This window comes from Nyctereutes procyonoides, unplaced genomic scaffold (assembly GCF_905146905.1).
Source record: "Nyctereutes procyonoides isolate TBG_1078 unplaced genomic scaffold, NYPRO_anot_genome, whole genome shotgun sequence".
Classification (NCBI taxonomy): domain Eukaryota; kingdom Metazoa; phylum Chordata; class Mammalia; order Carnivora; family Canidae; genus Nyctereutes; species Nyctereutes procyonoides.
In genome coordinates this window covers 5,741,073-5,753,600 of record NW_026575136.1, presented here as the reverse complement: position 1 = coordinate 5,753,600, position 12,528 = coordinate 5,741,073, and the positions used below count along the sequence as shown (strand labels likewise).

The 12,528-nt window shown below is 33.8% G+C and overlaps 1 non-coding gene across 1 annotated transcript; it reads right to left on the bottom strand.

The window, feature by feature from the left end:
* Positions 1-4,399: 4,399 nt before the first annotated feature.
* LOC129495618 (U6 spliceosomal RNA) lies at positions 4,400-4,506 on the bottom strand. The gene has a single exon (XR_008661561.1). It is a non-coding gene; the product is annotated as a U6 spliceosomal RNA (small nuclear RNA).
* Positions 4,507-12,528: the final 8,022 nt, after the last annotated feature.

Genomic DNA, 12,528 nt, shown 5'->3' with positions numbered 1-12,528 from the left:
CATTAAGTTTGGCCCTAATCCAATATAAGTGGTTATAAGAAAAAGAGATTAGGACACAGACACATACAGAGAAAAGACTATATGAACACATAGGAAGAAGATGGCCACCTGGAAGCCAAGGACAAAGACTTCAGAAGAAACCAACTCAATGACACCTTTATCTCTGACTTCCAGCCTCTAGAACAGTAAGGAAATAAACTTCTGTTGCTTATGTCACCCAGTCTGATATTTTGTTACGGTGGCCCTAGAAAACTAATACAGATGGGTGTTGCCCAAATATACATGATGGATTGAAAACACACACTGATCTCTGTTCTACCTCTTTCCTCTTCCACTAAACTCTCTCCTAAACATATTAGAAAGGAAAATGATGTACATTCAAGGACAAGAAAAATAGGAAAGATAATTTCTAATGAAAGGCAATGACAAATGTTCCAAAGCAAATGAAGGAATCATAAATAATTTAGTAGTACATGGAAAGCTGAAATAGTCTCTGTTGCAACAGAAAGAAGTTAATGAGAATCAAGAAACTTTAGGGGACTAAAGAATCCAGAGACATTCAAAAACTATGTGTAGAACAAAGCAGATGTATGGAATGTGGATTAAAAAAAGGTTTGGTTGAAAATTTTGTTATACCCTATTATAGTGAGGGATGCTATGAGAGGATTACTCTATGAAGAAAGTGATCAAAAGATGTCCAAGAATTAGGCATAAATAAAAGGAATAGTGCTAAAAAATGATATTGAGTGAAAAATCTATATTCTTGAGTAAGATTCTCAGCACTTTTTTTCATCTTGGCTCTCAAATAATTAAAGTCAAGAATATTCCATTCTGACAATCTGGGGGAAGAAAACTAAGTAAAAACACCCATAGATGAGATTTCCAAATAAAATTTTAAGTTTCTCACTGCCAAATATGAACGACAATAGTCAATGGTTACCGAATAATTAAGAAAAGCCTTTAATGTGAAAATACATAGAATAAATAAAAATTTGTTGACAAAAACTTAGGAGACAGAGTACAGAGATTAAAAAAGGCAAAAAAAAAATTTCCATAAAGAAAAATGAATACATTAAAAAATATTCAGAGACTGACAAAGTATTCTGAAATTTAAAAATAAATAAAGAGTTTGGAAGCAAACTCTTAAAGCTTAGAAAATGGGAAGATAAGTTGGAAGAAATAATCTAGAGGGGCTCCTGGGTGGCTCAGACAGTTAAGAGACCCTTGATTTCAGCTCAGGTCATGATCTCAGAGTCATGCATGATCTTACAGTCCTGAGATCCAACTTGGCATAGAGCTTTGCACTCATGGTAGAGTCTGCTTCTTTTTCTATCACCCTCTCTCTTCATCTGCCCCTCACATCCCCCAAAATTAAATATTAAAAGAGAAAGAACCTAGAAATTAGAACAAAAAGACAAAGAGAGAAAAGAAAATTATAGCTTTGATCTTTAAGTCTTTACATTCAATTAATAGTCTTCCTGAAAAGAAAAATAAAATATAAGGGAGAGAATGATAAATAAAATGATAAATAAATATAAATAAATAAATAAATAAATAAATAAATAAATAAATAAATAAATAAATAAAATTCCATAATTAAATTTCAAGCTGAAAGTAATAAAGGAAAACATTAACCCATACTAAGGAACATAATATTAAGTTTAAGAAACTACAAAGAGAGTAAGTTTAAAAGTTTATAGAATAAGAACTATAAGGAAAGATAAATACAAAATAAAATCACACTGGCTCTGTAACATAGCAAGGGTCTAATGGTAAGATTAGAAGTTAGATTAAAGTGAAAGAGAGCAACTGCTTCAAATTTCTCAAGAATTACTAATTTTCAAGCATATATCGAAGGATAATAACTTCAGGGATGATTATTTCTCATCTAAGTAATTCTATACCCAAACTGCTTTATAATTATTACTGTAATTTCATCCAATATGAGAAAAATGTTCTTATCAAAGTATGATATTTGACCAAACTACAGAATTTACTAAGGAAATGGCAAAAACCAGCCCATAGTTGATGTACCTCTCAGCCCGTTCAAGTGTAAGGTGAAAGAAGAGATGCTGTGAGACTATTTTTGGAGAAATCTGTTGTAATCCTCAACTCCTATATCCAGGGGTATGAATGTGCAAAGCCTGCTTCAACTCACATCTAGTTAAGTGAGGAATTCAATTTAACCACTGCAGACATTAATATATGCCCTGTGTAGATTAAAGGCATCATAGCAGGGAATCTGGCTCCTACTAGAAGTAAGATATAGGCAGAGAATTCATGTGAAGTTTCACTCAAAGTCATGACAGATGTTCTAAAGCAAACTAGAAATTCCTGGAATTGTCTTGGAGGTGCTTCTCACAGATCATGCTGTTTCAAGAAATAAAGTATCCTTTATAATTAACACAGGTAGTTACAGACATCTCCCCAGAGAAGAAGTTTCCCATGGTGTTCTCTTTCTCCCAGTATACTTGAGACTTTTTCTAAAGTATGTACAAACCTGAGGCACCTAGCTGGCTCAGTCAGTTCAGTAAGCATGAAACTCTTGATCTCAGGGCCACGAGTTCAAGCTCCATGTTGGGCATAAAGCTTACCTAAAATAAATAAATAAATAAATAAATAAATAAATAAATAAATAAATAAATAAATAAATACAAACCCTCTTTTGACAAAACAAAATCTAAAGTTAATTAACAAGAACTATGTGCTTAAATTGCCACCCGCATCCAAATATACAATATTCATTTCTTTCTGTTGGATAATAAAAGATTTGGGCCATCTCAATTACCCTTCTAGGATTTGGTTGTGTGTATGGAGGATCATTTACATCATGTCCTCAGCCATGTGTGTGGTTCCTCAGGTTTTTCTGAAACTTCAGTTACTTTATTGTAAAATACCACTATCTTCTAACCTCAGGCAAAGACTTTTTTCTTACGTGAATTCACTGCATGTGTTGGTGTTTTTTCATTTCCCTATTTTTATTTTTATTATCTATTTAAATGTTTTCCTCTTTGCTTGCCAGAGTGCTATTTTTGGCTTCCTATGAAGCTTCCCTAAGCGGGCATTCCTTCTATCTTTTCATGCTGTGATACATTCCTATATTACACATACAGGAAACATTAGAACTTATCTAAGACTCCAGAAAGGACAAATCTTGCATGTAACCATTCTAATAAACAAAATATTCTCTAACAGATAGTTAATATAGGATTAAGCTTGGAAATCAGCACTATTGTCTTTTACTAATTCCTTGGATACCTGGTTAGACATAATATGTGCCTGTTGTCATGCGTTTGGTATTTTTGGATGTTCAGATGGCAATAATTATATACTCCTTCCTCAACATTATGAAAGCCAATCTCTGAAGCAGACTTCCTGACATACAGCACACTGATTATCCTGTCATCCTAGACTACATTTTTTCCCTTCTACTATTCTCATTGCCATTTCATCCTAAAAACATTAAATGAGACGGTAGGGAAAATACAGATCACCTAAATGTCTTTCTAGATCTGTGAATTATTTCCTTTTATTTTAGAGACTTAACCAGTGACTGGTAACTTTTTTAGTCTGCTAATCATGCATATAGATGACAAGTATTTTTTGATCTGTGTATGCATGTTTTATTGACATAATTCACTCTCATTTAGCACTGTTGCCCTCAGAAATGAGGAGAAAATGAGTTGCAAACAAAAAAAGAATACCTGGGTAGAAAAGCAGAGCAGAATGCTTATTTTCAAACACTTCAAGTCTATAAAAAGCAAGTTAGATATATTGTAAATATTTTCTAAATAGAAAAAAGTGAGCAGCATATTCCTTGAATCTAAACAGTAAAGGTTCTTTATTTGAGTACCTTGTGTATATGTTGTGCTGTGTGCCTGCATTTGCAGGTGCATGTTTACATGTATTTAACTGCATACTTGATGTGTAGCAGAGGGAATCTATACCTTCTTTTTATCTTTGCACATTTGTTGGCCAAAATAAATTTCAGAGACATAGACATGGTGGTTTTTAGAATTAACCTCATTAAAAGACTTATAAAAAATAAACAACATTTAATTGACTTTCCTGGTGTTTAATTAAGTTTATAGCAACACACTGTGTCTGTTTTGTTGTTCTCACCTTAAAATTATCCAACAAATAAAAAGTATGCCCTGTTGCATTTTCTAATTTTCTTTAATACATTCTGAGGGTATTCAAATAATTGTAAAACAAAAACAAAAAACAAAACTATATCAACACCAGTTTTTTGGTTTTGATGTTAAATCTGTCAACTGAGTCATGACACTACATAAATTATAAATTGTCTACTTCTTTGTGAATCTTTTCCATTTCATTTTCACATCTTTTTTCCATTCTAGAAAGATTCTTTTGTATTTTTATTTTTATCTATTTATTTTTAAATATGGAACGCTTCACGAATTTGCGTGTCATCCTTGCGCAGGAGCCATACTAATCTTCTCTGTATCGTTCCAATTTTAGTATATGTGATGCCGAAGCGAGCACTCTTTTGTATTTTTAAATTGTCCAAATACCTCTACTTAGAAAAATTCAAACAATTATTGACAAATCCATAAAGGAACTGGGAAGATAGTTAAGATGGTTCTTAAAACAATATAAAATTAATTACATGAAAATAGCTACATTGTAAAACAATACATTTTAAGCTAGAAAGTGCTTGAAATATATTTATAAATTCTATACAGAGTTCAATTGTCATTAAATAGTTCATGTGCTTGTTACTCAGTCTACATAATCTTTTATTCTATCAAGTAGGAGAAAAGGCAGTTTGAAGACAGCTTTTTCCTAAAATATTTATGATGTTCTATTATTTCTCATCAACACTGCAATTATATCTCATCATCAACACTGTGATTATTCATTCATTTATTCATTTATCTTACACATATGTTAATCTGTTACTACATAATTGGCCCTGGCTATGTAATTAAGAGTAAGTCATAGCTTTTTACCTCCTGGAGCTTAATGTCCAGAGAGGTATGCAGACAAATAAGCTGATGTTTACAATAAAGATCACAAAGGAAAGTGAAGGGAGATATAAGAATATATAAGAAGAGGTAGGGATGCCTGGGTTAAGCAGTCAAGCGTCTGCCTTCGGCTCAGGGTGTGAGCCTGGGGTCCCAGGATGGAGTCCCGCATCAGGCTCCCTACATGCAGCTTGCTTCTCCCTCTGCCTATGTCTCTGCCTCTCTCATGAATAAATAAATAAAATCTTAAAAAAAAAAAGAATATATAAGAGGCATCCATAATAGTTTTGACAGTTCAGGGAAAGCTTATGATTAGATGAAGATCTGGTCATTGAGGGAAAAAAGGTAGGTTAGAGAAAAAAAAAGAAGGAATTTTCCAAGCAAAGTGGTTTATGCAAAGACCCTGACATAAGGCAGTCAGGGAAATGGAACCTATTAAATCCATGAGTGGTGGTAAAACCCTGGTTCTGAGGAAATGCAAATATAGCAGGAAGTGCAATAAAGATAAAGGCATGAGGTTGAGAGATAAGCAGGGCCAAATTAGAATGGTCCCAATAAGACATATGTTGATACTGGAACTGGTATAGGCCAATGTACTTTTTATTTTTAGAAAGGTTATTCTGTCTACAGTTTAGAAAACAGATTAAAGAGGTAAAAGGGATAAGATCAGGAAGTTCTGATCTTTCTCTATGCCCCGCCCCCAACTGGATTGAGGACTTAGTATTTCATTCTCAAGGACAATCTATCCATTAAATAATTCTAAGTATGGATTTACGTAATGTTAACAATTTGCAAAGATATCACTAGTAATGTTAAGAAGTAAAAACTGAAGAGGGAGATACTGGACAATGAAAAATCTATTCAAAGAGATAAAGGATTCAGGGAGATTACTGTAATAATCAGGTAGAGAAAATAAATTGTTGAAATTAGGTGGCAGCGGCGAATATAAAAGGAAAAATGACCATTCAGCAACTACTGAGTTGAGTAGGTGCAGCAACTCTGCCCTGCAAAAGCTAAAATATTCACTGCCTACACTTTAAGAGAAAGTCTGTCAATCCCCAGTTTAGATTATGCTTTGTAGAAGCATGAATGGTAAATTATAGAAAGAAGTCTAACCTGGGAGCAATTTTATATTTGAGGAGAGAGCATGACTACATTTATGCAAGGAAGAGAAGGGGCACTGAAATACTGGAAACAAGAGGTAACTGTAGGAAGAATGTCTCAGAGAAGATAGAGGTAGAAGGAATAGCTTCAAACGAAGGAGGGACTTTTTTTCCACAGAAATGAGTGGGAAATATTAAGTCTGGATTTGGATGGAAATATATTTATCATAGAAGAAAAATTAAAGCATTCAGGTTTAGTGTTTTCTTTTTTTTAAATTCTATGAAGTAGGAAGCAAAGACATTTGCTAAGACTACAGTGTAGGGGGAGAAGGCACCTGTGGGGGAAAGGCATTCTTTCAAAAAACACTTTGAGGGTTTGGCAGAAAGGGAAAAGTAAACAAATAATCTCATCTTTCTTGTCTGTCCCTGGGATCAAAGAAGCTGTAAACCAAGGGTTAGTAGTGGAACTTACCAGCCAGTTATGGCAGCTGTGATTTCTCTTTCCATATACCTAGAAGAATTATTGAGAAAATCCTACTTTAAAAGTGTTAAAATAAGTATTAACTCATAGAACCTGACTTTGAGACAAATAGTTTTCAATTGGTTATTGAATTTAAGGTATTGTACTACATCCTTTAGAGAGTATAAAGATGTGATTATGTCTTTCACAGAGCTCACAATTGATAGTTAACAGCAATATATACATGAGTAAGGAAGGTCAGAAAAGCCTAAGTATTACACAGTCAAGGTTAAACAAAATCTTTATGAGGAAAAAAGCAAAACAAGACAGAAGAAATACATAATTCTTCACAGTGATAGAGGTAAATTTCAACCAAGGAAAAAGGGATGTTTGTACATGAATAATGTGAAGTAACTCTCATGTGGTCTTTGATAAAGTTTTTTGTTTTGTTTTTGTATTTTAACTACATATGCTGCACCCAATGGAAAACAACCATGTATGGAAGGTAAATGATACTGTTTTAAGATAGAAAGATAGAAAAATAGAATGTGCTTAATTAGCATCTCTCTTATAAAGGTCTAAATAAAAGTTTGCTACTAACGATTCTAACAAGGATACCGCTAAAAGCATAAACACTATATTGCTAAAGCATTTACCTATGCCCCATAGATAACCTTAATTTTTGTACATGCAGGTAGAAGTTATCTCACATATATGAATCTAACCAAGAATGTAATGACAAACTGATAATCCATATCTAATCAACATAAGACTTTTACATAAAACTTTCTTTCAAATATTATAAATGTATGCCACAACATATTTCTGATATACTTAAAATCTTATTGGGCATCCAAATCTTTTAATATTTACATTCTAGATTATGAGATCTTAAATATCAGTGACTCTTTCATTTTTATAACACCAAATAGTACCTTAAGTAGTAGAGTTTAAAATAGTTGATTTCATGATGTTTTAATTCTATTTTTTTTAATTGTAGGATACAAAGAATGAGATGTATAAAGAGCTCTAATTTTAAGTGCCCAGCACAATATCCACCCAGATGTGGGTTGTATAACCACAACCCACATCTAATTATAGAATTATACTACCACTGTAGAAGGTTCTCTCATGCCCCTTGCCAATGTCCCTCCCAGAAGCCCTATTTTGATTTCTAGCATGCCTTTAAAAGTTTACTTTGATGAAAAGTATTTTTATAATTAGTTTGGTAAAAATAAGCATTTATATTCTTCGATAACCAGTCACCAAGATAACAGGGGTTATTTCAATATAAATTTCCAGCCTAACTTTAACAATGACTAAGTTCATTAGATAATTACCACCAGGATCAAGATCATTTTGTGCTGTGCTGTGTGTACCAGAAATAAAAAGCTCATTTAACAGCAACCCTTCAAAAGCATTACTCAAGAGTCATGATCATGTTCTAATTATTATGGGGTGTGTATTAAATCTCAAAAAACGTCAGACTCTTTGAAGGCAAAGAAAGCCTACATTTCATGCCCCTAAGTTAATGAAGAAAAAAATTCAAGGTTTGTACATTGATGGCAACTACAAAAGCTTTGTTAAGATAATAGCCTTACTCTTCTTCCCATGTAACAGTGATGCTTCTGTTAAGGAGTTTCACAGAAGTTTGGCAGATTGAACAAAATTGATGAATAATGGCTTTCAATCGGTGGTGCAATATAGCAATGCCATTCACTTCATTCTAGTGTAGCTTGTCATATTTTCCAGACTTTTTTAAACCAGAAAACCAAGTCTTTGTGTGTACTGTGTGATAGAGTATTACACTTATGGAGTATGCTCCTCCATGGTGTTTCATACATAAAGGATGCAGCTCCTGATAGTCTTAATGGTAAATGGCAGATTTTCCATGGTATCTACTTCTAGATTGTGGAAGTTCAAAGAAAGAGAGGAACATGATGAACTTGGTTGGATATTAGTGAGTGATACATAAATAGTGGGCAAGGGGTTAAGCTGTTTGTACTGGCTGAATTAAATAGGAGATTCCTTCATTCAAGAAACATTTGGGATCCCTGGGTGGCGCAGCGGTTTGGCGCCTGCCTTTAGCCCAGGGCGTGATCCTGGAGACCCAGGATCGAATCCCACATCGGGCTCCCGGTGCATGGAGCCTGCTTCTCCCTCTGCCTATGTCTCTGCCTCTCTCTCTCTCTCTCTGTGACTATCATAAATAAATAAAAATTTAAAAAAATTAAAAAAAAAAAAAAAGAAACATTTGTATAACTCCTACCATGAAGGACTGTGCTATCTATATATATTCTCTAAGGGAAACAAAGAGAATGAGAATTCCTGCCTCAGTAATTACTTAGTAGAGCAGAGAAGGGAAGACAAATAACCATGAACAAAGAAGTTTTACCACACACAAAAGGACAGATGTTAAAATCAGTGTTTATCAAAAACTTGAAAGTAGACTGAAATACCAAAGAATGTCCTGATGGCAAAGAAACAGCCTCATTTTAGAATTCTCATGAACTTTTACTGTAGCCATTAGTACCACCCTCTCTACCATATCTAGTATCAAAACCCTTTTAATATATCTGTCATTATCATCCAATGAGACTCATTTCCTCATTGTGTGTCCTATGTACTCCAGGCTTTACCCAAAATGATAAATGCTCCTTAGAAAGCATTTGTTCATCTCTTTTCATTAATTGCTTAAAGATTTAACTCTAAAACCATCTTCTCCAACTTCCCTAATTATGTGCACCACAGGTATATATTCTTCTACCATCAACATGTCCTCAATGTTTAGGTATAAATCTCATATTACATCACTGTGATTGTTTTCAGATTGCTTTCTACTATAAGAAAGTGCCACAAAAAAGGGTGATGTATGGAGTTTAATATTCACTTAGCATCTAATATATAAAAAGTATTCAAAATGCTTGTTAGGGGCTGGCTGGGTGGCTCAGTCATTTGAGTGGCCAACTCTTGGCTTTTCAGCTCAGATCATGATTTCAGGGTCGTGAGAAGGAGCCCCACATGGGGTTGTGCCCTCAGCCAGGGGTTTGCTTAAGATTCTTTCCCTCTGCCCCTCCTCCCAGCACGCATGCACATGCACACAAGTAGGCTCTTTCTCTTCTTCAATAAATAAATAAATAAATAAATAAATAAATAAATAAATAAATAAATATTTTGAAAATGCTTGTTGGATTACAACATAGTTGAGTGGAGTGACAAAAGTTACTTCCACATAGAAGAAGCTTGGCATAGTAGAAGACTGCAGTCAGAATCTGAAGTTTTAGATGCGAACCTCAGATCTATCACTGAGAAGCTGCAATCCTCAGCAAGCCATATCTGAAAGCAGAGAGACAAGAATTGATAATGAGTAGAAATCTGAGGTAAATGATGGGAGTTTCATTTGCTCTCAGGTGACTCTACTTACTAGATAAATAATTTTAATACAATTCACATTGCTTCATGAAGAATAACAAGGCACAATGTTTCATATTACTATAAAACAAAGGGAATGACATCAAAAGAATGAGTTGTGAGAAGAGGTTGCAAGGTGGTCAGCAAGGCAAAAGAAGATAGAAATTGTTGGATTTGGCTTCGAGATGGATACTGTAACAAGAATGAGTGATTTCCAGAGCTCAGATTATAACCTGTTTAAGGGTGACTGAAAGTTAAAGAAAAAGAGACTCTGGATGTAGTTTATGCTTTCAAGAAATTTGGAGAAATGAACATAGAAAAAGACTAACAGTTTCAATGTAAAGGTTTATCTTCAACAAAGCAGGAAAGAATATCCAATGGAAAAAAGACAGTCTCTTCAATAAATGGTGTTGGGAAAACTGGACAGCTGCATGCAAAAGAATGCAACTGGACCACTTCCTTACAGCATGCATAGATTAAAGACCTAAATGTGTGAGAGAAAACCATTCAAATCCTAGAGGAGAACACAGGCAGTGACCTCTTTGACTTCGGCTACAACAATTTTTTACTAGATATGTCTCTTGAGGCAAGGGAAAAAAAAGCAAAAAGAAAATATTGGGATTTCATCAAAATTGAAAGCTTCTGCACAGTGAAGAAACAATCAACAAAACTAAAAGGAACCTACAGAATGGGAGAAGATATTTGCAAATGATGTATCTGATAAAGCATTAGTATCCAAAATCTATAAAGAACTTTTCAAACTCAACACCCAAAATCAAATAACTCAGTTAAAAAATGGACAGAAGAAATAGATGGCTAATAGATTCATGAAAAGATGCTCAACATCACTCATCATTAGGTTAAACCAAATTAAAAGTGTAATGAGACACCATCTCACACCAGTCAGAATGACTAAAATCAACAACACAAGAAACAACAGGTGTTGGCCAGGCTGTGGAGAAAGAGGAACCCTCTTTTACTGTTGGTGGTAATGTAAACTGGTGCAGCCACTCTGCAAAACAGTTCCTCAAAAAGTTACAAATAGAACTACCCTACAGTCCAGCAATTACACTACTAGGTATTTACTCAAAGGTTACAAAAATACAGATTTGGAGGGATACACACACCCCAAAGTTTATAGCAGGATTATCAAAATAGCTAAATTACAAAAGAATCCCAAATGTCCATCAATTGATGAATGGATAAAGAGGTGATATATATACACAATGGAATATTAGCCATAAAAAATAAAATCTTATCATTTGCAATGACATGGATAGAGGTAGAGAGTATTATGCTACATGAAATAAGCCAGTCAGAAAAAGACAAATACCATATGATTTCACTCATATGTGGAATTTAAGAATTAAGTTCACCAGTGAACTAGGTTGGGGGAGGGAAACCAAGAAACAGACTCTTACCTATGAGAACAAACTGATGGTTACCAGAGGGTAAGTGGCCAGGGGAATGGGCTAAATGATGGGGATTAATGAGGGCACTTGTGACAAACAAGTTGTATGTAAGTGTTGAATCACTAAACTCTACACCTGAAACTGTATGTTGACTAACTGGAATTTAAATAAAAACCTGGGGGGAAAAGGAGTTTCAATGTTAAGGTTTAAAGGCATTTTTAATAAAAGTTTTGTTTTGTTTCTTGGTTTTTGGAGGAGGGGATTATTTTGGAGAGAACAGATAATATAATCTCACAAAAAACTAAAATATTTTAAGAGTCATGCTAACATCTTTATTTTGCCTGTCCTAAATTTCAAAGTAGCACAAATACGATTTTTCTATGTAATGCTTATCATATGAAATCTTCTATTCATGCCATACCCAAAAAATAAAAGTCATTTTTAGTAAGTTGTTTCTAAATAACTGCAGTCTTTGAGTGACTTTGAACTTTGTTTAGGGAAAATTTTGTCACATAGTATGCTATAGCAATAGCTTGATTATGTTTGATTGCTTTTGCTTCCTGTGCATATTAAAATGTAGCTTCCATTATCACAAGAAAGAAGTCAAAAGCTTCAAACCTGTGTTTGGAAGCATTCAAAGAAGACTGTAATATTATATACATTTCTCTTCTTGGTGTCTAAAAGGAAAATAAAATGTTGAATGGCTTGCTAATTGACTGATTACAGCAAGGGCCAAAAAACTATAACCGGTAAGCCAAACAGGGTCTGCTGCTTCTTTTTGTAAATAAAGTTTCATTAGAACACAACCACAGGGATTTATGTATACATCATCTATAGCTGCTTTTGCAATATAATGACACAGTTAAATGGGTTGTGAAAGAGACTTGTATGCCTTAAAAAAAAACTAAAATATTTATTATCCTTCACAGAAGTTTGCCAACCCTGTATTGAAGTTTCATAAATCTATAGTAAATATGTCTTAATTTCGAAAACAGATTTCAAATATGTACTTTCCCACATATTTATTTATATTAAGTGTTAAGTGTTATATTAAGTGTTAATTTGGCAAATATTGAACACCTTCTATGAGGCAATCTCTTTACTAGGTGTTAGAAATATAGTAATCAACAAAATAAACATCCTCAGTCCTCACA